We start from the raw sequence: 26891 nt of genomic DNA, 5'->3' as shown, positions 1-26891 counted from the left end.
ACACAAATAGAAAGAGAGAGGAGACACACACACAGACACACACATACATACACACACACACACACACAGAGAGAGAGAGAGAGAGAGAGAGAGAGAGAGAGAGATGTTATATGGCATTTCGCCTCCCAATATGGGTATTCGATATTTCTAATCTAAGGAATCTAATAAACAGTCTAAATATTTAGCGATGTCAGCAGAAGATGTGTTTCAGACTCCATGTGAAGCCCAGAGAAATTTCTCATGCAGGCTAGAATGGGATCCCAACTGAATGCATAGAGAATCACAAAACTTGACTTAGAAACATGATTCAGGTTTTGATTATCTTCTTATCAGAGAAAATAGCTACAACATTTTCATCACTTTTCTTACCTTAACAAAGTAACAACTTATTTAAAGCAAATTATATATTTCCTTATTTCAATTTCATAAAAGAACAGTTTTAGACTATGTTTCTGTGCCTTTATAATAAAACATGCTTTTTCATGAATATCTAGTTTCAGTTTATTAAGCTTTTCTGATGGAATATAGCCTTCTCTAATTAATTTGTAACTTTCACATGCACATCTGCCTGTCATACTAAGCAGTTAAGCCAGAAATACAATGTATTTTAATGATACACCAATGAAAGAATGTATTCTAATTACTTTAAGTAACTTGATTTTATTTAATTAAAATTTAAATTTAATTTAAAACTTGAAAATATAGAATATGTATTTGAGAAAAGATTAACAACCCCTAATATGGCTGATGCAACTAATACCTTGATAGATCTTGTCTGTTTAATACTTTTATTATCATAGTTGTATTTTTCTTTTCTTTTTTTTTTTTTTTTTTTGGTTCTTTTTTCCGGAGCTGGGGACCGAACCCGGGGCCTTGCGCTTCCTAGGCAAGCGCTCTACCACTGAGCTAAATCCCCAGCCCCGTATTTTTCTTTTCTTTCTTTCTTTTTTTTTTTTCGGAGCTGGGGACCTAGCGCTTGCTAGGCAAGCGCACTACCACTGAGCTAAATCCCCAACCCCCATAGTTGTATTTTAAATATAAATTTTTAAAGATATATCATCTATCTATCTATCTATCTATCTATCTATCTATATATCTATCTATCATCTATCCTACTCATTATAGAAGAGAATTTGTTTGCATAGTCCCTTGCCCTTTCCCTAAATCAATCAACAAAAAAGGGATGAAATTCCCCTGGTTAGTTTTGAATGGTGACATTACTAATAAGTGACTTAGACCCAGCACATGATGATAACACTGGTCTGTGGCATTTGTTGATTTTTGTAGCTGAAATGCTCTCGCATGAACAAGTTTTAAGCCACTAATGTGCTATTGCAGTGCTGAGTTGATAAGAAGTGCACTGATGTTCTTATCATCCTCCATACACAGGCTCTAGCAAGTCCCTGAGCTGTGTCTTCCTCATAATTCAACAATTCTGGCTAGTCACTTGTCATACAAACAGAGAGTTTTATTAGTAAAAAAGACAAAGGAAGAAGAGGAGGAGATACACATAACCAAGAGAGGTTAACACATAACCAAGGTTTCCTCAAAACATGGTGGAATTTCTACAGATGAGTCATGCTGTGGTCTTCATAAGCTTGTGCCCATTGATTTCACCTTGACTCCAATGGTTCTTGTAGCATCACGTTTTTTCATTGTATTTTTCCATATATGGTGAAACCTTCTCTTTTGATATCCCAGATTTTGAGATAAGATACAGCTGGTTGCATATAGCATTCTAGCACCAGGCTAGAAGTCAGAGGAGGATCTCAGGCTAAGTGATAGATGGGTCTTTCAGTTGACCAAATTTGATTCACAAAGCTTTAATGTATGCAGTCACTCCCAGTCAGGGTCTGTTTAGGACAGAATTCTCTACATTTGCTGATATGTCCAACAGTAAAAGAACTTCTCTAATACTTATTTTTAAAGAATATGTGTTTGTGCTGGGCATTGATGGCACACACATTTAATCCCAGTACTAGGGAGGCAGAGGAAGGCAGATCTCTGAGTTTGTGGCCAGTCTGGTCAACAGAGTAACTTCCAGGACAGCCAGACTGGGATATACAGAGAAACCTGTCTCAAAAAAGAGATAAATGTTTGTATTTAGACTCTACTTATCACGTAGACCAAATAACAAATAAATCTAGAGACCTGAACTGTGAATCACCAAGTACAAAACAGGCTTCTCAATTTTAAGAGACATGTCTTAAAGTCCTCCAGGAATCAGGGTCTATGCTATTTACTCGTCATGGATGAGAGGAGATACATTTGAAAACGTTTTATTACAAGACTGTCCTGTCATCTAAAATTTCTAACAATAGTTACCCACATAGGGGAAACAACTTGAGATATAGAAGTTGTGGAAGGATCCTGTGGAGGGATGCTGAGATATTGTGGGCTTTCACAAGGGGAATCAGGAAGTCAGCTGAGAGGAATTTACAGTCTTCTGAAACAGACCCTACTTATGGACTAAACATGGCTGTTCCTTATTGCAAAATGCATTCTGAAAAATGACATCACATTGGCTTAGGAATATGAAGATCTCCTTAAATAGGTGCAATTTTACTCATACTTTGTGCTAAAACTTCAGTGCAGTTCTCCATCCCTTGCATGCCCTTGAAGGCTCTAACTATGCATTTACTAAGTAAAGAGTAGGATTTATTTTCTTTTAAAATCCTGTGTCAACATTAATTTTTCAGTGTCTATATCTTGTCCTTTTGTTAAATGCGTTAAGTTCTGGAATTAATGGTTTGAAAAATCTTCATACCATGAAAAGTAACATTTCTCATTAATCATCCCGAGACCCCGTGACCCTGACACAGCGACTCAAAGATAACTTGATACTGTCGTCAAAAATGCTCTAAAACTGGCCTTTTTGTTTATGGTATCATTATTGTCATGATCTTTGGCTTCTACAAAGTTGTAATCTAAATTATCTGACAAAGGAAAACTAAAGTAAATAGATTTCCCTTGTTCTTTTCATAAGTTAATGCCAAATAACCACCTTTTATATCTAAATCAAAATGTTGAATTGGTTGTATATAAAACACTACTAAATAAGAATGTGGTATTTGTGAGTTAGGCATCGGGGTGTGGGGGGGGGGTTGTAAACAGGTAACTGGAAAGTGATATATCATTTGAGATGTAAACAAATGGAATGATTAATAAAAAATAAAATTTACAAAAGCTTATGCATATACATTTATGTTTATATTATTGTGAAAGAGACACTATGGCCATAACAACTCTCATAAAGGAAAGTATTTAATTAGGGCTGGCTTATAGTTCAGAGGCTATAGTCATTAGAAGCAGGGCAGGATGCACGCAGACATGGTGCTGGAGAGGTAGCTGAAAGTTCTAAATTCAGATTGGCAGGCCTTGGGAAGTGAGTGCTGCACTGGGCCTGACTTGAGCATCTGAGACTCTTACCCCATTTCCAGTGATGCCAGTCCCTATGAGCTTTTAGGAGACATTTTCTTTGAAATCATATATGTGTGTATGTGTTTGGGGGGTGTATTCTTAAACTACAAACCTTAAATGGAGCATCTGTACCCCAGTCCCCTCTATACAAGATTCAGGAAACATTGCTAAAGCCAAAGAATGGGCAGAACGACAGTACCTGCACAAGTTAACTCACAGAGGGTCTGACAGCATCCACAAGACCTGTGTCAAGCCAGACAGAAGTCCCAGAATTTGTTTGAGGGTCATATATTTATAACTCTAGCTAAGAAGCTATTGGCAGTTGATAGCTACTGGGGGGGGGAGATATATATATATATATATATATATATATATATATATATATAGATAGATAGATAGATAGATAGATAGATAGATGATAGATAGATAGATAGATAGATAGATAGATAGATAGATAGATAGATATAGAGAGACAGAGACAGACAGAGAAACAGATACAGATAAGAAGCTATTGGCAGTTGATAGCTACTGAGAGAGAGAGAGAGAGAGAGAGAGAGAGAGAGAGAGAGAGAGAGAGAGATGAGATGAGATGAGAGATCCTTACGGTATGTCCCCCAGGTAGGAAAATAACACTTTTTTGATGGCCACACATCCAAGACTATTTGGGCCATGTAAATTAGACTTGATGGGTTTTTAAACTTGAAGAAGGACACGAAGTTGCAAGGGTAATTAAGGGATTGTGATAAAGAAGAATCAGGAGTGGAAAGTGAATATGATCAAATGTGTTATATATAGTACTCGCCTATGTATATATGAGCAAAACAAAATAGAAATAAATGTTGATAAAAGTAAGTTGAGATTTACTGTGTATCAGGCAATAGTCTATGGAATAAAAGAGGACATGAAACCACAAACTATTATTCCAGGAAACTCGCAATCTAATGTACAGATCTTCTTTCAAAAGTGTCACAGTCATTGAAACAAAAGCCTGTATTTTTGCTGCTATTGTGTCAAGGTATTGGGGAAACTATTTAATGAAGCTGCTTAAGTGAATTGCTAAAGTGAATCTTGATAGGTGGAAAGCACATCAATAAAGAGAACCCATGAAAGAACCTATTTGGATTGAGGGACATGAGTCAGATTATTTAAGAGATGCAGGGAATATATCTGTATATTTAGAGTCTCATGCTTTTTATTTTTTATTTTACTTTATATTTTTTCCTTCTATCTATTACTTCTTAATCTTTCCACATACCACTCCTTGCTCTTTCAAATTCATGCCCTCTTTTTTCATTAATTGTTTTATATATGTATATATAATATATATATATATATATATATATGTTCCAGATGCTCAATCAATAGCATGTTAATTATATACATGTTTTCAGGGTTGACCATTTGGTATTGAATAACCAATTGGTATCCTCTTCTTTGGGGAAGAGTATATTTTCCAATTTCAGGATTCCCATAGTTCTTTGTATAGGATTGAAGCCTCATGGACTTTCTCTCATCTCCCTTGGCGTGTTTATTGTTACTGTCTGGGCTTAGTTCATGATCTTGAAAATTTATGGGTACACATCTGGTTTGACTTGGGAATGTATTCTCACAGAAAACTCTCTGATTTTCTGTATGTAAGAATCTTTCTTCCCAGTCTTCTTAAAATTTCCCTAAGATTTAGGTATAGAAGCTGTTTGTAGATGTATCACTGGGTCTTGGCTTCATAACTCTGCAGTGTGTTTGGTTGTGGTTTATGGTAATGGTCTCTGTCTGATGAGAAAAGTGGTTTCCTTGATAAGGTGTGAAGACTCATTTACCTGTGTATAGAATTTAGTTTAGGGATTTTGCTGGTTCAGTGAACAGGTAACTGGAGGAGGGACTCTTCCAAGATCCATAACTTGATTAGTTTGTATAGTCAGCTAGTTGGCTAGCAACAGGAAGAATTTTCTCTTGTTCAATGGGTTTTAGACCAACTAGAGAAGGATTGGTTACAGCTAAGATATCTGCACCATGACTGCATCCTTAAGGTTGTAGTTTCATGTTGGTCTTGTTATATTTCATGGGCATCATAACTAAGTGGGTCTTTTGGTTGTTTTCCTCCTCTGATTTCTCAGGGCAAAATTTTAAAGCCAGAACAGCCTCAAGCAATGCATTCAATATCCTAAAACACCATAATATCCAGTATAGAATAATATCCAATGAAACTATCCACTATAGTTGAACTACAAAGGAAAACTGTCCATAATGTAAACAGCTTAAGTATTTTATCTGATTAGCCAAGCCCAAAGCAATATACTGGGCTGAAGAGAGATCATGGCCATGAGATCTTTAAACTTTTGAAATAAAATAAACTGCTAACTAAATTTTTAAAATAATAGCATTTTATACTATATCAATTTTAGAGTACCAAGTCTAGAATCCAAAGCAACTCTTGTGGAAAAATAGTGATGTCCTGCTAAACAGGGTTCTTAGGAATTCAAGAGAAACAAACCAATATAGCACATAATATCAAACATCTCATATACAATAATTGTCGTACCTTGCTTTTTTCTACTAATATGTCCAAAAAGAAACTAAAGAACATGACTGACATTTATATTTGTAATCAGAAGTTGAGGGTCATCTTGTTGAAGGAACCCTGACGCAGGCTCAATAATCCTGAGATCTTAGTGCTTTGTTTTGTTTTGTTTTGCTTTGCTTTTTTCTGATTAGAGAAAAAACATGGCAACTCTTAGACTGAAAAGCATTTAGCTGGGCCTGGCTAATAGCTTCAGTGGTTTAGACCATTATCATAATCATCATGGCAAGAAGCATGACAACACAGAGGTAGTCATGGTGCTGGGAAAGGAAGGGAGTTCTACACCTTGATCTACAGGCAGCAGCAGGAGATTGCCACACTAGGCCTAACTTTGGCATATGAGACCCCAGAGCCTGCCTCTACAACAACACACTTCTTCCCACAGGGCTACACCTTGCAATAATGCTACTCTATATGTGTCATGAATTACAACACATGAACCTGTGTGGGTCATCATTATCAAAACCACCGTATCAGGGATCTATATACCAAGAATAGAAACTTTCCTTTTTCAGAGTCCAGAGATAATGCACAACAATCTTCTATGCTACTCACTAAAATCAAGGAACAGCGTTGTCATGGTTATTTTATCCCCCTTCCTGATCTCTGAGCTAATATTTTCATGTGATCATATATCCCTCTTCAAACTTTATACTCTTTTCAGAAACTTTTTGCACAGATTTACATAAATCATTGCATAAGGGAGGGGAGAAAGCATGTATTTAAGAATGATAGACTAGGTTCTCCAATGTCATCCATCATTCCTTTATTGGTAATTATGTTTTGAATTACTGCCTGTAGTTACATGACTGAAAAGTACCTCAGCATGTGAACTAGAGTTTCTCACACAATTCCACGCACTGAGAGTCAAGTTCCCTCAAGATGCTCTTGCAGGAGCGAACAATACAGATATGACAAGATTGTAGTTAGGGTTTTATTCACCTATCTGTAGACAGCTACAATTGGAAGTCCTTTCTTGCCTTTGTCAAAATCAATTTGATGAACATTTTTCCTGTCACTTTAAGGTAGAGTGGGAACAGTCATCAACAGTTCTTAAGTGCACTAAGGATTCGATTTTAGACTTGTGTAACAACATGACAGATCATTCCTCAGTTCTTTGGATGCACACGCTTTCTTCTTACAAAATCTATGCATGCTGAACCATACTCTTTTTTCTTTTTTGTAAAATATTTTCTTGAAGATGTCTCACCAACTATGCATTTCTTATTAACAATATGTTGTGCAACAACCAGTTGTATTACCAAAGGGTTCAACCAAACCAATTAAAAATCAGTCTTAAACTTTCATTTTTATTTAGGAGTGACTAGATATTGTCTCAACTTTAGGGGCAATTTTTCTGTCATGAAGCATATATACTTTAATCAGTGGGATTTACACAATGTAATACTTTATATAGGGAATCAGGAATGACAATGAAAGATTAGAAGGCAAGACTTTTCTTGCCACAAAAAATTGCTCAAGTCAACTAGGTCCAGGGCATTTTACCTAGTCATTTGAGTTCCAACTGAAATGACAGTGGCAGTAGTATAGTCTTTACCTCTTTACCTACTTTTAAATTTTCATTTATTTATTTTTTGCAAACATCCTCCCAGGAGCAAGAATGGGGAATCCCTCCCATTTCTCATGAGAGTGCATAAGAAAGATCTGAAATACACAAAATTCTGGGTCTGGGCTTGTGAGATAACATTCTATATAGATTTTTGGGACTTGGAGAGATCCATGGGAATTTTTAATTGAGTTTTATTAATTAATAAACTAACTCCAGAGTTTATCATGCTATGAAAAATCTATAGTGTAAAAGCTAAAAGTTCTATTTTCCCCCAAGAATTCAGGTTGTAGAAGCAGAATATGACGGTGGTTTCTGGGGTCCTGGAGGATGGAGAGAGTATGGAAATGTTGGATAAAGGATTTAGATTCTCAGTTGTATAGGAAGACTCAAGAACTCTTATAGAATGGTGATGACTAAGTTATTAGCAATGCTTTTCATGATTTTAAATTGCTAATAGAGTAGATTCTAGGTGCTGTCACCACAAAAAATGTAAGGTGTAATACATATTTTAGCTTGGGTTCATTATTCCACAGCATGTATAAATTTCAACTCAATATATGTTATACCAGAGGTATTTTCAAACACTATGTGGAAAGTTAAAAAAATAAAATAATTGTCTTCTTACAGACAGCATAGCATTCCTACCAATTTCCACCACTACATTGTTTTATAAGTCTGACAACAAGGCAGTAGATTTAGTCTTTGACTGGGATAAGGAATATAGAAAAATTCAAGTGGAAAGGGGTTAAGTATATTAAGGGCTGACTGTCTTGCTCCTCCCTTTCATGCATATGATATTTTGGAAATAAGATCTTTTTTCATTTTTTAAATGGCCTCCATCAACATGCTAATAACTATGTCATCTCTGCACTTAATATTTATTAACAGATATTTGATAAGGTCCTATCAGGCCTTGGTCTGTTTCAAGTTCCTAGAGATAAGAGTCAATAGAACAGAGAGAAGTGTCTCTGTACTATTAGATCTTACATTAAGATGATGAGTTTAAATCGCCTTGAATAGTACCCAGGACGTAGACTTGCAGGCCTTTGTTAAAATGATATCTAGGTAATAACTGGGCAACCTTTCCTTTATTATTTGCCTTTGAGATGAAATTTAGAAAGCTCTTTTCATAGTGGTACGGGTTAATGACTGACAGTATACTTTTGTATTTCTTTCATTTGATACATTTTCTCTTACACTTTCTCATTTTCCCCTCCTATTCCCTATCATGTGGAATTACAAACATACCCTGATAGAAAATTTGGCTTTGACAAAGAAAGAATCATCCGGTCTCTTGCTCTGGAAAAAACTACCTCATTGCTACCACTCCAGAAAACCAAACTAACTTAAGGGTTATCTTGGGAGTCATGTCAGATGTCAAAAATAAAAAAAAATCCTGATGATGAATATTATTAGACAAGATGAACTAAAAAGAACTCTGCTACATTGTTTCTGGAAAGGAAACTTTTATGGTCTCTGACGTCAGCAAATCTAACCTTTTTATATATGGGAAATGTTGTCCCAAATCATCCTTGAGGTAGAATGGGGAAAATTATGCTCATATTCAGAGTGTTTGCATACATATGAACATCAAGGTCCTCCCCACCCCCTGCCTGCCGACCCCCTCACATCGAGAGTGGAGCGAGTCAGCAGCAGCAGATTTACTTGCTAAGACAAATGGCCATGAGCTTAAACAAGGACGTATTTTCTAAAGCGCTCATCAGTGCACAAGCATTAGAGCAGGGTAGAAACCATGATTTCAGCATGCAGCAAACCAAACACAGAAGAGTTGCTGTGCCCTGGTAGAGATATTGTCAAACGACACTGACGAAGAGTTACGTGAGCCTTCATTTGTGCATATGATGAATTTTAGCCTTAATTCACCATTACCGTCTTGCCCTATTCTCTCCATAAAACCCTCTAACTTGTCTCTCTCCCAAGTCCAATTTCTCTTTTTACATATTATTATTATTATTATTATTATTATTAGCCCCCAGGCCAATTATAAGTTATGCAAGTATGCAAGCAGGAGTCATATTCTCTCTTGATCACAAACTCAGTTCATGGGGTGACTTTAAAGTGATTCTTTTTGTCCTCAATAAATGTGTGTTCTCTCTCTGGGATATTTAGATGGAGAGACCCATATTAGTCAGCCTACCCCAGAGGAACAGAGCTGTCAAATGAATATATATTAGATTGGGGTACTGTCTGCATTGTAAGGTCTTTGTAGTTCTACAATGGTTGTCTCACACAGGAGAACCCAAGAATGCAGCAACCACCCATTCTACAAGGGCAGTCAGTTTGTCTCAGCACTCCCAGTCTGTCCTGCAGGATTTCTGGAAAGCCTCAGGTCTTCTCAGCACATTGGAAGCCCAAAGAAGCTGGTTGCAATATCAGTGAAGGAAGGCACCTGTAGCAGCAGCAGGACAGACGATTTTACAGACCTCCATTTCTCCAAGGAGGAGAAATGTAATGTTTTATCCTTCAGTTTTCTTTCTTTAGTCTGCCCTAGATGCTTCCAACATCTATTATATTATCTATTTATATATGAATAAGACCAGTGGAAAATACTACTAATCATTATTGAGGCAGACAATTATTTTCTATATCATATTATGATTTCAGCTTTTATTAAATAGTTATAATGATGAAGTTAAATTGAATAGAAACTAAATATAGATGCATAAGGGCAGGTAGCACAGATAAAAGTGTGCATAGGTAACAGAGCTCACCCTGAAGTTCACTAAAGAATGGCGCCCAATTGAGTTTCTCATGCTTGACCATGCATCTCAGTTATAACATTTACGGGGGGTGCTTTGTGCTGCACTGTATGACCTGCATCTTTACTGTTATGGGAGCTCGGACAGGAGAAATCAGGCATTCAGTATCCTTTGCCGCATAGTGCATTCAAGTCATTGTGAACTGCATAAAACCAGGTCTAAAATTCAAATGAGAAGGCAAATGAGTAAGTAAATTAATAAGTAAATAGATAGAAAGACAAAATAAAATAAGGAAGCACTTTAATTTTTTTTTAAAATCCAAACTTTTCTTACACATAGTATCATAATTGTAAAATAATATTCAGTGAGATTTTATACCATTTTCCTGCTTTCATTTCGTGGATAAGGGTAGGAAAAAAACAGAGGTTTTTTTTTAAGTATTGTTTCAAATTTTTCAAATCTTTAATAAAATAATTCTGTCTGTAAACAAATAAAGGATAAAACGCAGTCTCTACACATGCTGGGTCATTCGATCTCTGTTTTTATCATGTTTCTCATTCTAGCTATAACTGACATCCTCTGTGTAGCCTTCCATAGGATTTTACAACCTACCCTCTCAGATTTTGATTAAAGCTTTGCCCCGATAAGACGATCTACACGACAGACTTTCTCTCATTGGATGAGGAAATGGAGATCATCAAATTCATCAGCACCTTTCCCAGAAGCAGAGTGCCCACCTTAGGATATGCAAACTCCAAGTGAGAACTGATGACTCTGCCATAGGAGCAAAGGGGATGGAAGTGTTTTCCTTTGCCACTGGTGCGAAGGGCTCTTCTCATCACAAGCAATGTGCAAATGGATATCCTTGAGACAAGCATCTAATTAACACTTTGGAATTGACAGGCTAATCTTTTCTTATGTCAGTGAACAAATATTACTTTCGCTCCAGAGACTCAAGGGTAAATGAGGACCAGTGAACATACGCACAGGGGAACAAACCTCGAAAGGACAGTTAAAGCAAGTGTGGAAACAGATTATGTCATAAAAGCCATCAAGATTATCATTCTATCAGCAAAGGGTTCATGGGAACCAGTATTTGCATCTCACCTTTTTCAGTTGTTACTTTGAACTTCTTATCAACCTTTTGTTGGGTTTAGTGTGTAGTAGCTCATTATAAGGACCACATGATAATTAAAGTAAGATGCAAAGCACAGTCCAGGTCTATAATAGTATTTTCACCTCTACAATAATTATGCACTCTTACAAATAATTTGCTTCTCTAGGACAGCTTTTTAAATGTGCAAATAGCTGGAATTTATAAATAATTTATCACTTTATATCCATTTGTAGATAGATATTCAGGTTTTTTTTCATCTTGAAGATTTTACTATGTTTATTTATTGAATTTACAGACTGATCAAAGATCCCCCCTCCCTCCTCTCAAGTGCCACCCTCACAAACCTCTTTCCCCATTAACACTACTCTTCCTCTTAGAGAAGGCAAAGACCCCATGCTGTACCACCCCACCCTGGGACATTGCGTCATAGCAGGACTAGGTATAGCCACTCCCTAACAATGGAGTCCAGCTAGAGGAAGAAGGGGATCCAATGCCAGGCAACAGAATTAGAGACAGCTCCCGCTCCGATTGTTAGAATGTTCAAATGAACAGCAAGCAGCACATCTGCTACAAAAATGTAGGATATCTAGGTCCAGCCTTTGCATGCTATTTGATTGGTGGATCAGTCTCTGTGAGCCCAGGTTGGTTGACTCAGTAGGTCAGCTTGCGGAGTCTTTGACTCTCTCCCCGCCCCCACCGGCTTGCTCAATTCTACAAAACTCCCAGATCCCAATGCTTGCTTGTGGATCGCTGCATCTTTTTCTATCTGCTGCTCGATGAAGCCTCTCAGGAAATAGTTATGCAAGGCTCCTGTTTGCAAGCATAGAACAGAGTCATTAATAGTGTCAGGGCTCGGCTCTCTCCTGTAGGATGGGTCTTAAGTTGTGCTAATCCTTGTTTGGCTGTTCGCTCAGTCTCTGCTTCATCTCTATCCCCGCACATCTTGTAGGCAAGACAAATTTGGGCTGAAGGTTTGTGGGTCGTTTGACATCTTCCACCTTCCGCTCGAAGTCCTGCCTGGCTACAGAAGGGTAGCTACTTCAGTTTTTATATCTCTCATTGGTAGGAATCTCTGGTAGGATCACCCCCACAGACTCGCCTTAGCCTCCACAGTCCTAGCTTTCCAGCTGGTCCTAGGAATATCTTTGTTGATTTCCATTTGCAGTTACAGCCCTTTCCTGCTCCCCCTCTCCCCACATCTGATTGCCATCTCATACTGCTCCTCACACCCTCTCCACCCAGTTCCCTGTGTCCATCCATCTCCGATGATCATTTTGTTTCCCCTTCTGTGAGAGAATCACACATCCTCCATTGGGCACTTGTTATTACCCAGATGCTTTGGGTCTGTGGATAGAAGTATGGTTATCCCACATTTTATGGTTAATGTTCAATTATATGTGTGTATACCATCCATGTATGACTTTCTGGGTCTGTGTTACCTCATTCAGGATGATGTTCTCAAGTTCCGAAGATTTACCTCCACATTTCATGATATCTTTGCTTGTAATAGCTAAATAATATTACACTGTGGAAATGTACCACATTTTCCTTATCCATTGAGAGACGCCTAGGTTGTTGCCAGTTTCTGGCTATTATGAATAAAGCTGCTATGAACATAATTGAGTAAATGTCCTTGAGATATAGTGGGACATCTTCTGGGTATATGTCATGAGTGGTATAGCTGGATATGGGTAAAACTATACCCAATTTTCTGAGAAACCACCAAGTTGATTTCCAAAATGGTTGTATACAACATGGATTTTTGTCAGAAGCTTTTTCAGCATCTAATTAGATGATTATGCACTTTAAAAATTTCAGTTTGTTTATATGGTGGATTACGTTGATAGGTTTTCATATAAGGAGCATCATTGGGATGAAGCCTGCTTGATCACGAAGGATGTTATTTTTAATGTGTTCCTGGATTAGACTTAGGGGTATTTTATCATTTTTTGCAATGATGTTCATAAAAAATGGTTTGACATTCCTTTTCTTTGTTCATTCTGTGTGTATTTAGTCTTTCTGTGACTGTGGCCTCATAGAGTGAGTTTGGCAGTGTTCTTCTGTTTCTATATGCCATAGCTTGAAAAGTATTGGTATTAGCTCTTCTTTAAAATTCTGGTAGACTTCTGTGATAAAACTATCTCACCTTGTGCTTTTTGGGGGAGGGGAGAGCTTTAATGATTGCTTCTATTTCCTTAGGGGTAATAGTACTAATTGTTTACCTGATCTTGATATAATTTTGGTTATTAGTAATCCATCAAGAAAATCACCCATTTCATTTAGATTTTCTGATTTTGTGGAGGACAGACTTTTGAAGTAAGACATAGTGATTCCTTGGAATTCCTTGGTTCCTGTTGTTATGTCCTGGTTTTTGTTTCTGATTTTGTTGATTTGGATATTTTTTCTTTTAGTTAGTTTGATTAGCCTTCTAGTTAGTTTGGCTAAGAGTTTGTCTAGCCAGCTCTTGATTTTGTTGATTCTTTGTATTGTTCTCTTTGTTTCTTATTTATGGGTTTCAGCCTTGAGTTTGATTATTTCCTGCCATCTATTCCTCTTGGGTGTGATTGCTTCTTTTTGTTCTAGAGTGTTCAGGTGTAATTTCAAGTTCCTAGTATGAGATATCTCCAATTTCTTTTTGAAAGTGCTTAATGCTATGAACTTTCCTCTTAGCACGACTTTAATTAAGTCCCAAAAGTTTGAGTATGTTGTGTCTTCACTGTCATTGGATCATAGAAAGGTTTTATTCTTTACTTATTCCATGACCCGACGGTTACTGAGGAGAGTTGTTCAGTTTTTATGTTGTTTATGTTGTTGTTGAATTCCAGCTTTAATCCCTGGTGGTCAATTTTGTTGGATCTGTTGAGGCTTGCTTTGTTACCCAGTACATGGTCAATTTTGGAGAAGTTCCCTGAGATGCTGAGAAGAAGGTCTATTCTTCTGTGTTTGAGTGAAATGTTCTGTAGATATCTGTTAGGTTCATTTAATGCAGAACCTCTGTTAGTTTCATTATTTCTTTGTTTAGAAACAAAGAAATGTTATTATTTAAGTTTTATTAATTTTTCTTTTCCAAATGTGGGTGGTCTTGCATTTGGGGCATAAATGTTCAAAACTGAGATATATTGGTAGATTTTTACTTGAATGTGTATAAAGCATATCTCTCTCTCTCTCTCTCTCTCTCTCTCTCTCTCTCTCGTTTTGGTTGGGAGTCTATTTGATTAGATGTAAGAATGGCTGCTCCAGCTTGCACCTTCGGTCCATTTGCTTGAAAAAAAAATTTCCAAACCTTTATTCTGAGGTAATGTATGTATTGTTGCTGCTGTGTGTTCCTTTTATGTAGTAGAATGAAGGATCCTGTTTTTGCATCTATTTGGTTAGCCTTGGATTTTCTGTTGGGGAATTGAGTTCATTGATTTTGAGAGATATTAATGAGCAGTGATTGTTAATTCCTGTTATTTTGATGAGGTTGTCGTCGTTGTTGTTGTTGTTGTTGGTGGTGGTGGTGGTGGTGGTGGTGGTGGTGGTGTGTGTGTGTGTGTGTGTGTGTGTGTGTGTGTGTGTGCACGCTTCCCTTCCTTTGCTGATTTTGGTTTATTTTCTGTGCTTTCTTGGATATAGTTAGCTTCCTTGGATTTGAATTTTCCTCCTAGTATCTTTTGTATGGCTGGATTTGTGAATAGATACTGTTTAAATTTGGTTTTGTCATAGAATATCTTATTTTGTACATCGATAGTGATTGAAAGGTTTGCTGGGTATACTAGTCTGGGCTCATATCTGTGGTCTAAGTGTCTATTAGGCCCAGGCCCTTTGTAGCTTTTAGAGTCTCTGTTTAGAAACTGGATGTAATTTTTATAGCTTGGCCCTTATATGTTACTTGGCTTTTTTCCTTTGTGGCTTTTAATATTCTTCCTTTTTTTCTGGAGTGTTTTGATTATTATGTGGCCAGAGGATTTTCTTTTCTGATCCAATCTATGTGGTGTTCTGTAAGCTTTTTGTATGTATATAGGCATATCTTTCTTTAGGTTGGAGGATATTTTCTCCTATGATTTTGTTGAAAATATTTTCTTGGCCTTGTAGCTTGGAATCTTCCCTTTCTTCTGTGCCAATTATTCTGTTTGGTTTTTTTTCATGGTCTCCCAGATTTCATAGATGCTTTGTGTCATGAACTTTTTAGATTTAGTTTTTTCTTTGACTGATATATTAATTGCTTCTATGGTATCTTCTAAGCCTGAGATTCTCTCTTCCATATTCTGTTGGTTTTTGCATTGGTAGTTCTCGTTTTTCCCTAGGTTTTCCCTCTCCAGGATCCTCTCAGTTTGTGTTCTCTGTATTGTTTCTATTCCATTTTCAGTTCTTATACAGTTTTATTCACTTCTTTTCCCTGCTTGGTTGTATTTTCCTGTATTTCTTTAAGAGATTCATTTCCTCTTTAAAGGCCTCTGCCAAATTTATAAATCATCTTCTTGTGTTTTGGCTATGTTTGTATACTCAGATTTGCCATAGTAGAAAAGCTGGGCTCTGTTGGTCCCAAACTGTCCTGGCTCTTAATTGTGTTCTTACTCTTTCTTTGAGCCATCTGGTGGTCCCTGGTGTCCACTGGATGTTCCTGATGCCAACAGGACTCCTCTGTGAACCTTAAAATTGATCTCAGGGAACAGTACACTGCACACCTCTACTGGCTGTACCCCAGGTAGACCTGACAAGCAGGGGAGTAGCTAAGGGGAGGTGGAAAGTAAATTCTGCTGGGGCCACCACAAGGCTCTTTGAGAAAACAAGGAAACCGTGGGCCAGAAGGTGGAGGTCAGTGGACAGTGTGCTGCTCCCTTCTGCTAACTATGCCCTAGGTGGACCTGACTAGTGAGGACTGGTGGAGGAATGGATGAAGCTGGATGTCCCTGCTCCTCCCTTCTTCTGTAGGCCTCCTAGGGAAATCAGAAAGAGAGGGAGTCTTGGGCCAGAAGATGGAGGCCAGAGGACAGCATGCAGCTCACTTACTCAAGGTTTCTGGGAGGGAATCATTTGGTTTGAGGCATGAGGCTTTCTCAATACAGATACCGGATTGTCCAATGTTAATTGTAGGATATTACCTAAATCCTTAAGTAAAAACATCAATGCACTCGATGCCTTCAAATATCTTGCACTTAATTGTAATAAAAGGTTTTAAAATATTCAGTGACCTCCAGGGAAATGGGTAAACAAGTTCTGTAATCTTTTAAGGAGTTTATTAAACTTGAGGATATAAGTAGAATTCAGTTTTGGAGACAGAATTCAATGTTGTAGAATCCAATGTTACTATGGGAGGAATAATAAAATCATACATGTTTTCAAATATCACATTGTTCCATATTCTATACTCATAATGTTAAATGTCTGTGCAATCAATATCTTTTTAAAATTTGCATTATCTGCATTACAGTGATTCTATATGCTTTAATCAATTGTATATAAAAAGCCTTGCAAGGAAATTGATGGCAAAATCATTAAGACAGATATAATCTTTGACTTGAATGTTCTTAAAGTTAGCCATACATAATAGTTCTTATGTATTCTATAAGACTTTTCTTGACCACTGATTTATAATCTAACATCATATTCAGTTTTTTGAAATGTTATTGATGGAATGGTTTAAAATTATCGAAACTATTAAGCTAATTACAATTTTACAGTTTTAGGAAGACTATTATTTAACTGCTTTATTAACTAAATATCCATTATTATTAGGCATAAAATGATTCTATTATTAAATAGATTTATTAACCTCATCATCAATGTTCATGCTTCTAACAGAAATTCTTCACTATGTGTATATTTTTGTAAGCTTTGTCTTTGTGCATTTTTTAAAATTGTGTTTTTCTTAAGAATTGTAGCTGCTAGTTTATGTCACACCATCAACTTGGAAGCATTCGATAGCCCCATAGGTTCTTCCTCATTTCGTGCTATACCTAGGGTAGTTCGAGTAAGTGTGATTATGCTTAATGTATAGGCACAAAGATTTCCTCAGTGGACCAAAATCTTTATTACAGAAATGGCAGTGCTATTACTTCTAGACAGAGTTTAGACCGGTAATTCGTTCAGTTTGTTGCTGTTTCAGTTGTTGAATCAAAGAATTAATAAAATATCCAAGTCATTTCCTATATGAATGTTTGCTGTTCCGTACACAGCGTGATTGCAATGAGGCAGAATGAGAGTCTTCTGACCGAGATTGAACAGTGGTTTATGTCGGGAAATGAGATGCTCCTCCCCCCACGAGAGTTCACTAATATTCTGGAAGAACAGTTAATTGAAAGGGTGAAGGTGTTGGGACCACCTAACACACCAGACTGACGAAGAATGAAGTCAGGTAAAGAAGCCACAGGCTTGTGTGGCTCAGTGCAGATTCTCACATCCCACTGCATTGTGGGTCCGTATGTATCAGTTCTGCAGATGATTGGCAAATTTTAATTGAGTTCATTTTATGTAAACTCATACCAAAGAACAAAGCTTCCAGTAGTGATCTAGGAAAGACTCCACTTAATAGTTTACTCCAGACACCCAGCAAAAGGAGAAAGCTTTTCTAACATAAGTATTCAAGACAGGCTGCAAAATTTCAGTCTAGCTATGCAAAGTGATTTTCTTGTTGGTATAGTATTGCTTCCAAATCAAGTTCTCCTCCAGCTCTGTAATTGCATGGAATACTCACTCCGTGCCTTTCACCAATGTAGAATATGAAACTCATTTCCTAATTGCTAAAGGTTTTCGTGCCCGGATCTTTATTTCATAATGTAAAATCTGATGTGTTTTAAATTTGATTTTGTAATTCACTGAACTTAATTTTTTCTGCTTAATTAGGCACTAACAAGTAAGGCAATGTGTGATTTATGTCTTTCAAACACTTTATGACATGAACCTGTATGGTTTTCATGATAGCAGTGGGGGAAATTTGAATTCTCTTAAGAATAAATGGAGGAAATTAAATGAAAATATTGTCCTTTTGCTACACCTTTAATGTGTGCTGGCCAACCACTACCAAACTGTCGTCAACTTCAAGTAGTAAGTAAAAATTCCTTTTTTTGTTGGCCAGAGACAAGCAATTAGATCTTGTCAGGAAGCTTATTTTCATGTTGATTTCCTCATGTCTCTGCATTTGGCCCCACATATAAAATAAAGTATTTCTGTGGGGCATAAATTTTCAAATTTGCTATGTTAATTAAAAATAAAAACAATAAGACAATTATCATTAATGTTATATTTATTTCTTGAACAGAACTAAGAAAAATATATTTTGGAACTAAATTTAGGCTACACCCACTGCTAATAATTGTCACATTTCTACTTTTTTTCCTTTTTATTTTATTTTTTTTTTTACTGAGAGAGTGATCATTTATTTTAGGACCAAATTTAAAACATTGTTGCATCATATGGATTTGGGAGTTGGTCCCAAGAGGAGAGAGCTGTAGGCGTGGCCTTCTGATACATAGTTTATCTGCAAGGATAATGCAATTGCTAACAGGCTTCTCCTTTCTGCCTTTCTCTGCTTTATGATTGGTATTATTCCAACTCGTTCTCTGTTCTCTTCCTTTTGAAATATGTCCCAACAGAAAATTATGTGTTGTGAGATGGAGAATTGTTTAGTTTGCCCTGTTGTTGGCTTGCGATGTGCTTCCACAGAAAGCTGAAGAGTTTACAGTTCTCTATCGTTCCGGTGCCTTCATATTAAGATGGCCATTGTCATCTCACATGTGTAATAAGATATGCCAGTCAGATACAGTTTGTTCATAACTAAAAGAAAATAATATGTCCTAACCTTATCACATTCAGCAAAATTCCACCATTATACAACCACTTAAGTAGGACTTTTCTTCTTTTATTTTGAACATAATATGGTTATTTCCTGATGAAACCTACTATACTATCAGAGTGTTCTATGACATTTTGAAACTTATCTCTTTTTTTTTTTTTTGGTATTGCCATGATTTCAGTATAGAAATGGTAATGCTAACTATCGTTTCCTTGGGCTGTCATAAATGGTTTCCATTATGTCCTCTATTGTGTGTATTATTTAGCTAAATGTCTAATTAACTAGAGGAATATATGAAAATGATACAAGAAATAATGTAAAAAATATGATCTTTTATCCACTTCTATGTCCTGCAGAGTTGCTAGGAAATTGTCTTAAATTGCTGTCATTACCTTGTAATGGAAGGAGCTTCCATAAACGAGCTAAGTTCCTACAAGATGAAACTCCGATATAGTGTTCTTTTTCGCTACACTAAAGCTTAGCTAAAGTTCTCAATTACACAGATATTCTTGTGGTCTTGTAGTAGTGGGTGCTGTGCAAATACTCAGAACTGTGCTGTTGATTAGTAATACATCGACATCTGTAGCTCTAACCACTAATGAAATAAACCAGCTATGAATTGTTCTTCATCAGACGTAGTCCCTTGATATCATTTCTCCTTGATAATACTAAGTTTATGTCCATATTTTGATAGAGCTTTATCTATATAATATTTAAGATATATGTAAATATTAACTTTGTCCACACTCATTAATTTGATATGTTTAAATTAAGGTTATTTATTTACTTTTCTATCCTCGAAGAAGTTATTTCTACAATATAAATATTAAATTGATGGGAAGGATAAAGAACACTGAGAATAAGTGGTGTGGCTTAATACTTATGGTGAAAGGGATCCTTTAATCATCCTGAGCCATGGAGGTTTATATCTAAGGCATGATACTCTAGTGAAAATAGTTATGTATTAATATACAAGTATAATACAGCACATACATACACGTATACTACATATTCATATACATCAAATACATAATATACACATACTCATGCACATAAACATGCAGACACACATATATATGCATATATATGTGTATATATATATATATTTGATCCATATTGGAGGATATTAAAATAGAATGATGAAGAGTTTACTTAGTAATCTTGCAATGGAGGTTGCTAATTTTAACATGCCACCTTTCATTTATTAGCCTTGAAATGATTGCTTCTCATCTTTTGATTAGTTATTAAAAATAAGAATAGTAATTTATCCATGAGAAAATAGTATTTGAGACAAGATCATAATTTCTAGCCTATACCAGCTTTGGATTAGCAATTGTGTACCCTAAGCCTCCTGAGTGTTGGAGTTACAGGTACATGTTGCCATGTCAGCCTTAGCATAATTTGTTAAAATTTAAAAGGTAATGTTTATGCAGATACATAACACAGGAACTACGCCACTCAGTCTGCCAGTAATAAATCAAAGTTCCTTGCAAATGCATTTTCAAACTTCTTCCATGTTTACATAGGCATTGCTTTTATTATGTTTTCTTCTAATTTCTCAAGTATTTCCCTTACTTCAGCTCCTATTCCTCTTCTGTTGGTCTTAGAGGACAAAATGTCTCTCTGTTATTCTAAGTACACCATTAACAAGTAACTGAGTTCTTCATTGACGTGAACTGCAAACAGACATAAGTTTGTACGGGATTTTAGAAGAACCATGGGCATTAAGTCTTATAAGGTGATCACAATATTAAAAACTCTGGTTTCTTATAGTATCTGAAATAGTGTATAATAAATGGTATATATGATAAATATATGGTATATATAATCTATCATATATCAACCAATCATATGTCATGTATCATATATTCCTTTCACTTCTTTCATATATATTTATTTCATATATATGTATGCCACGTGGCAGTGTTTACATTATGCTTCTTCTTGCTCAGTTGGTAGTTGTGATCACTTTTTAGTCATTTAAAACCTTCTCACTTTATTGAATCGTTGAAACACCATTAATGACAATTGTGGCTTCCACTTCTCCATGGAAGACTTGTATCCAGAACATTGGAAGGTTTTAGGCATATGTCTACCAGATTTTAAAACCAGGTGAATGTTTAATATTGACTCTTAAAGAAGCTAAGTGGACAGAGACATGGAAACTATTACTTCCCTAACCAGTGCCATGCAAGTACTAGGAAGAACAGGTGAATGTAGATTTGGGAGAATTATTTCAGCCTTCAGGTCCAGACAGCCATTGTCTGCTCTGTGATTAGTTTGCCTTTGTAGCTCTTTGGTCTGGCTTTCACTGTGGATTTATAATAGAAGTGAAAATGAGATTATAAAGTTCTTTTCTATGGTACATCCCACGAGTTATTAATTGGAGGCGGAAACATGCTTGGAGAGAACATTAGTTTCCTGTTTCATAATTGTGTTGCCACTGATCTTCTAATTGTTCCACACAAATATATTTCTCCTGCTTGCCTCATCCGTGCCTTTTTGTTCTTTGTAAAGTGGATCTGGCAATTAGTAATATTCTCACTGCACTTCCCATTTCACTAGATACGATCTGTGCTTCTCCATTCCATTTTCTGTGTGCACAGCAGTTTTCAATTCCCTTTTCGATACAAGTTGTGCAAACCTCTTTTTGGTGTACAGGAAGACTAGAGAGAGGGTCGAACCCAACTGCTCAAGCCAGATGGTGGGAAATCAGATGACAAAGCAAAGAATCACAGAACCATTCAACTCCTATGTTGTTTCTGCCTTTTTCTATCAAGAAGGATGATCTTTAAACTGGATGGGGTTAAAACAGCTATGGTTACTGGAATGGAAGTCCAATTGGAGGCATAGTGCCTGACTGTTCTAACTTACTTCAAGCCTCTACCTAGCCAAATCACATCCCAGAATTGTAAGCGAGTGGCAGATGCTGATGGAGCACGACTTCCACTTATTTTGTGGAGCCACAGGGATAAACGGAGTGTTTAGAAATTGAAGGGAATGTCCTTCATTTTTAAAGGTTTCAAAAACATTTGGAGGGGTATAAGTTGCTGTTAATACCAGTTGTAGAAATTCAGCAGCATCTACAATAGATGTTTAGCAAAAGGTGACCACGTGCAACAAGGACTGTGATTAATTCCCTGCAAGCAACCTTCCTATGGTAAGCTTCTATTTTGGATTTTCTACTAGAGCAATAGATGAAAGAATTTGCATAAAAGAGTGGTATGTGGGGATTTCCAATACATTTCATACAGTCCATATTTCTTTGTAGGAAACAAGAGAAGGATAGAGTCTGAGGGTTTCCAGTTCTGTGAACAGACACCATGACCAGGCCAACTCTTATAAGGGACAACATTTAATTAAGGCTGGCTTATAGGTTCAAAGGTTCAGTCTATTGTTATCGAGGCAAAAGCATGGCAGCAACCAAGCAGACATTGGTTTAGAAGAGCTGAAAGTTCTATATCTTCATCCGAAGGCTGGCTTCCAGGCAGATAGGACAAGTATCTAAAAGCCTATGCCCACCATGACTCACTTGGTCAAACCTACTCCAGCAAGGCACCTCCAAATAGTGCCACTCCCTGGGCCAAGCATATTCAAACCACCACAGATAGAAAACAGTGCTGATTAGCAAATCTATTTCTGTTTAGGGAAGAGAAAGTAATATGCTTGAAAAACTAGTGGACCATTAACAGGTTAGTATATTGTAATAATGACAGGTGAGCAGAGAGAGAGTAAGGGTAATCCCTGGTAGATTAATTAGGGAAAAGTAAGAAGAAGAAAGGCTCTATAATGGGTCTTTATGGGTAGAAGTTACTTTAAGACTAAAATATTTCACTATTCCAGAATCAGTACTGAATTCTTAGGTTTGAGGATTGCTGTACGTTTGATGTCCTATTGGGCTACATAGGGGATATGAGGCCCACAAGGCTGGACAGCAAGCTACCGGGTCCTAGAACAATACAAACAACTGAAATGAGAAACAAAAGGGACATTCACAACAAAGAGACTCTATTCATGCCATTCATGTGCTTCTTACATATTTTGTTGTTTATTGTTTAGCAATTAAAAACTAAATGTTCATTATACTCTAACTTGTGAGTTCTTGTGGGTTTGAATAAATATGTCCAATGGAAGTTTTCAGGATTGTCCATATGTATCTGGAGAGGATTTTGATGACATCTTATAAACTATTACTCCTGGATGGCACAAATTTGAGATGAACTCATACAACCGGACATTTTGTTTGTATTGACCACAAGACCTTGCGACCCATATTTATGTGATCTTTTCCAAACACTGAACAATGAACAACATATTATCTTACTGTGAACATTTGTGGGACATAAATTTTTACAGGGTGATGGATTAAACATAGTGGGGTGTGTGTGTGTCTGTGTGTGTGTGTGTGTGTGCATGCACATGACTGTACATGTGTTAGAACAGATACTGTGTAAGTGTACATGTACATGCATTGGAACAGATGTTGCTGATTCTCCGCAAATTTAGTGTTTTCCCATAGCTTCTTAATCATGTTTTTCTTTTATTTTGTAAACTTTAAAGCAGATAGTAGGAGCCTAGATTTCTAACTAAATGTTCTGTCCAGAAGGTTTTCTTCATATAGAGCCTGGAAAAAGAGAAAAGACACATGGGTCTGATGAATTTTATTTTGATTTAGCAATAATTTCCTGTTCACTCACTGCTTGAGTCCACAAGCAAAGGAATTTGATCAGGAAAATAACAATGAGAACTTCCCTAAACATATTAAAGGTCTCTTTTGAAGATTACTCTTTTTCAATATTAAACCACACATGGTTTATGAGTTTATATAAATCTTTATTAATACATTGACAGTCTTCATCTACACACACACACACACACACACACACATTGATTACATCATGTTGAAATAATCTTCCTTTTATGCTTGAAAAGCTATCTTAGTGTAAAGGGTGTAAATCTATCAATTTAAGTGAATATGTTCTTGTCTCTTTTTGATTTTTAACATTTAACATTGCTTTTAAAACTTTTATATTAAAAATTAAAAACATATAGCAAGCAAATACCTTTTCTGTGAAATATTTTAAGGATTATGTAAATAAAAATAGGGAGATATTAGAAATTTACAAAATAATATAAAAATGTAAAATAAGAAATTTACTCATACATGTTTCAGAAGTTATGGTTATCTCCAAAATTATACAAGAGACTCCACAAAGTAAGACCTCAAAAGTAAACCAGACTTGGAACATATACATTAGCCAGTTTAAATACAGTGAGAAACAGGATCATCCATTTTCTTAATTCTTACTGAATATTAACCATGCAAGTAAATCTGGGCTGAGTGTGAAATTCTATTACAAAGATTGTTTATTCAAATGTTGGAAATTATCATTCCCTGTGTCTACAGAACATGGTAGGACCCAACAGTGTGGTATTTTTAGATCAGGTTTGCCAATCTTTAGTTGGGGTAGGATCAAGAGTTAATAGTTTTCTATACCTGACTTCTAAAATCTCTTGCTCTGGGAAATTATAGTTGTTAGACTTTAAAGAAGGTTCCATGAGATCAAAGCTCTCATTCCTTTCTAAAATAGACATGCATGGTAATGTAGCACAGCTAAGCTCTTCAAAAGGATGTATTTAATTTTATGAAAGAGAACAGGATGGAAACTTTATGTGTGACATATCATCTTAGTTCTCTATGTTTTATTTTCTATTTTGATTAAAAATGGATTCAGAGTACAGTTTTTCCTACCTTCCACTTTCCCCAAATCCCCCTAATACCTCCCCTCTCTCCCAGATCTCTCATTTCATCTCCAGAAAGGAGCAATCCTCCATTTGATCACAATCAAACAGGACAAAAGAAGGTATGATAAGACAAGGCAATCTCATATCAAGATTGGACAAGGCTACTCAATAGGATGAAAAGAGTCTCAAGATTAGTCAAAAGAGTCAGAGACACTCCTGTTCCCACTGTTAGAAGTCCCACAAACACTCCAAGCTAATAGCTATAACATATATTTAGAGAATCGGGTGCCGATTCACGGAAACCTAGTACTTGCTGTTTCAGGCTCTGTGAGACCATATGAGCTGTGCTTCATTGATTTGGAGGGCCATGGTCCCCTGGTGCTCTCCATCCTGTCTGACTCCTACAATCTTTCCTGTTTATCTTTCACAGTGTTTCCCAATCTCAAGCCTGATGGTGATAGCCAATTTAGACTCTTTTCTCTCTCTCTCTCTCTCTCTCTCTCTCTCTCTCTCTCTCTCTCTCTCTCTCTCTCTCTCTCTCTCTCTCTTTCTCCCTGTCCCTCCCTCCCTCCTCCCCCTTTCTCTCCCTCCCTCTCTCTCTCTCTCCCTCCGTATAATGTCTGTTGTGGGTTCCTGTTCTCTTATTTGCTGCCAGGGGAAGGCTCTATGATGGATGACTGGACAAGGCACTAATCTATAAGTATAGAGTAACATCATTAAAATTCATGTCATTGTTCTTTTTCCAGCTGTGTTTTGTTCTGCCCTAGGTCTCTAGGCTATCTTGTCTCCTATTTCTATCCATCCAGGTAGTGTCTAGTATGGGCTTCTTCTCATGGAATGGGCCACATATTAAACCAGATATTGGTTGGCCACAAGTTATGCGCCCTCTTTGCCCCAGCACATTTGTAGGCAGGACAGATTGTAGGCTTAGTGGCTGAGTTGGTACTCAGGCTTCTTTTTCCCATAGACTGCAGACTTCCTTCCCATGCTAAAGAGACTAGGATGTAGGGGGTGAATGTTTCATGCAGGTACCAGCTTGAACTCTCTACATGCAATGGTCTATGTGAATATTGCCCTTGGCAATAAGGGCTCCTGCTGTCAGATTTTAAAGGCTGAGCTCCTGTTATAGCATCAGCCTGGGTAGTTTTAGGATCTTCACTGTACCTTGTCAGTCAACAACTTAACCAAATGTAACCCACCTTGCCTGGCTGCAAAAGATGGTGAGTCCAGGCTTCATACCCTCCATTACTAGGAGGCATCACTAGGGTCATGCTCAAGATTTCAGGGCGATTCTACCTCACTACGTTTCTTCACTTCCCAATGCTCCCCTACCTGGATCTATCTCTCTCTCTCTCTCCCTCCATCCCCCATAACCTAACCCTTTATACTCCCATCACCAGCCATTCTCAGTTCTCCTGAAAATTTGCCCTATTTTTCGCCTTCCCAGGAAGGTCCTTGTTTTTCCCTAGTACCATCCCTATTGTCCCTTATTGCTGGGACAATAGAGTATGGCTTAATTATCATTCACTTAATAGAAAATACACACTTCTAAGTGAATATATACCATATTTGTCTTTTGTGGTTATGTTACTTCACTTAGGACTTTTTTTTTTAGTTTCACCCACTTGCCTGCAAATTTCATGATGCCATTCCTTCCTGTACAGCTGAACAATACTCCATTGTGCAGATGGTTCACATTTTCTTTATCCATTCTTCAGTTGAGTTTCTGGTTGTTATGAATAAAGCTGCAGTGATCACAGTTGTAGCTCTGTGTGTTTTAGAGAGAAGGAAGAAGAAAGGGAAAGAGAAAGAGAAGGTAAGAGAGACAAAAAGTGAAAGAGAAAAAGTTAACAGTTTTGTATGTACATGCTTATGCATATGTATAAACATATGAAATGAAGGCTATTATGTAAAGAAATAAATAGCATAAGGGATTTTCTGATCCTTCATCCTCCCCATTAGAAGGC

The 26891-nt window shown here is 36.8% G+C and overlaps 1 protein-coding gene across 3 annotated transcripts in view; it reads left to right on the top strand.

Moving 5' to 3' along the window:
• The window catches only part of Ctnna3 (catenin alpha 3), a 1520222-nt gene that overhangs the window by 1038873 nt on the left and 454458 nt on the right, over positions 1–26891 (top strand).

This window comes from Rattus norvegicus, chromosome 20, assembly GCF_021556685.1.
Source record: "Rattus norvegicus strain SHRSP/BbbUtx chromosome 20, alternate assembly SHRSP_T2T, whole genome shotgun sequence".
In the NCBI taxonomy this organism is placed as follows: domain Eukaryota; kingdom Metazoa; phylum Chordata; class Mammalia; order Rodentia; family Muridae; genus Rattus; species Rattus norvegicus.
Note: the sequence above shows the minus strand (reverse complement) of the source record. Positions and strands in the feature narration are given on the sequence as shown.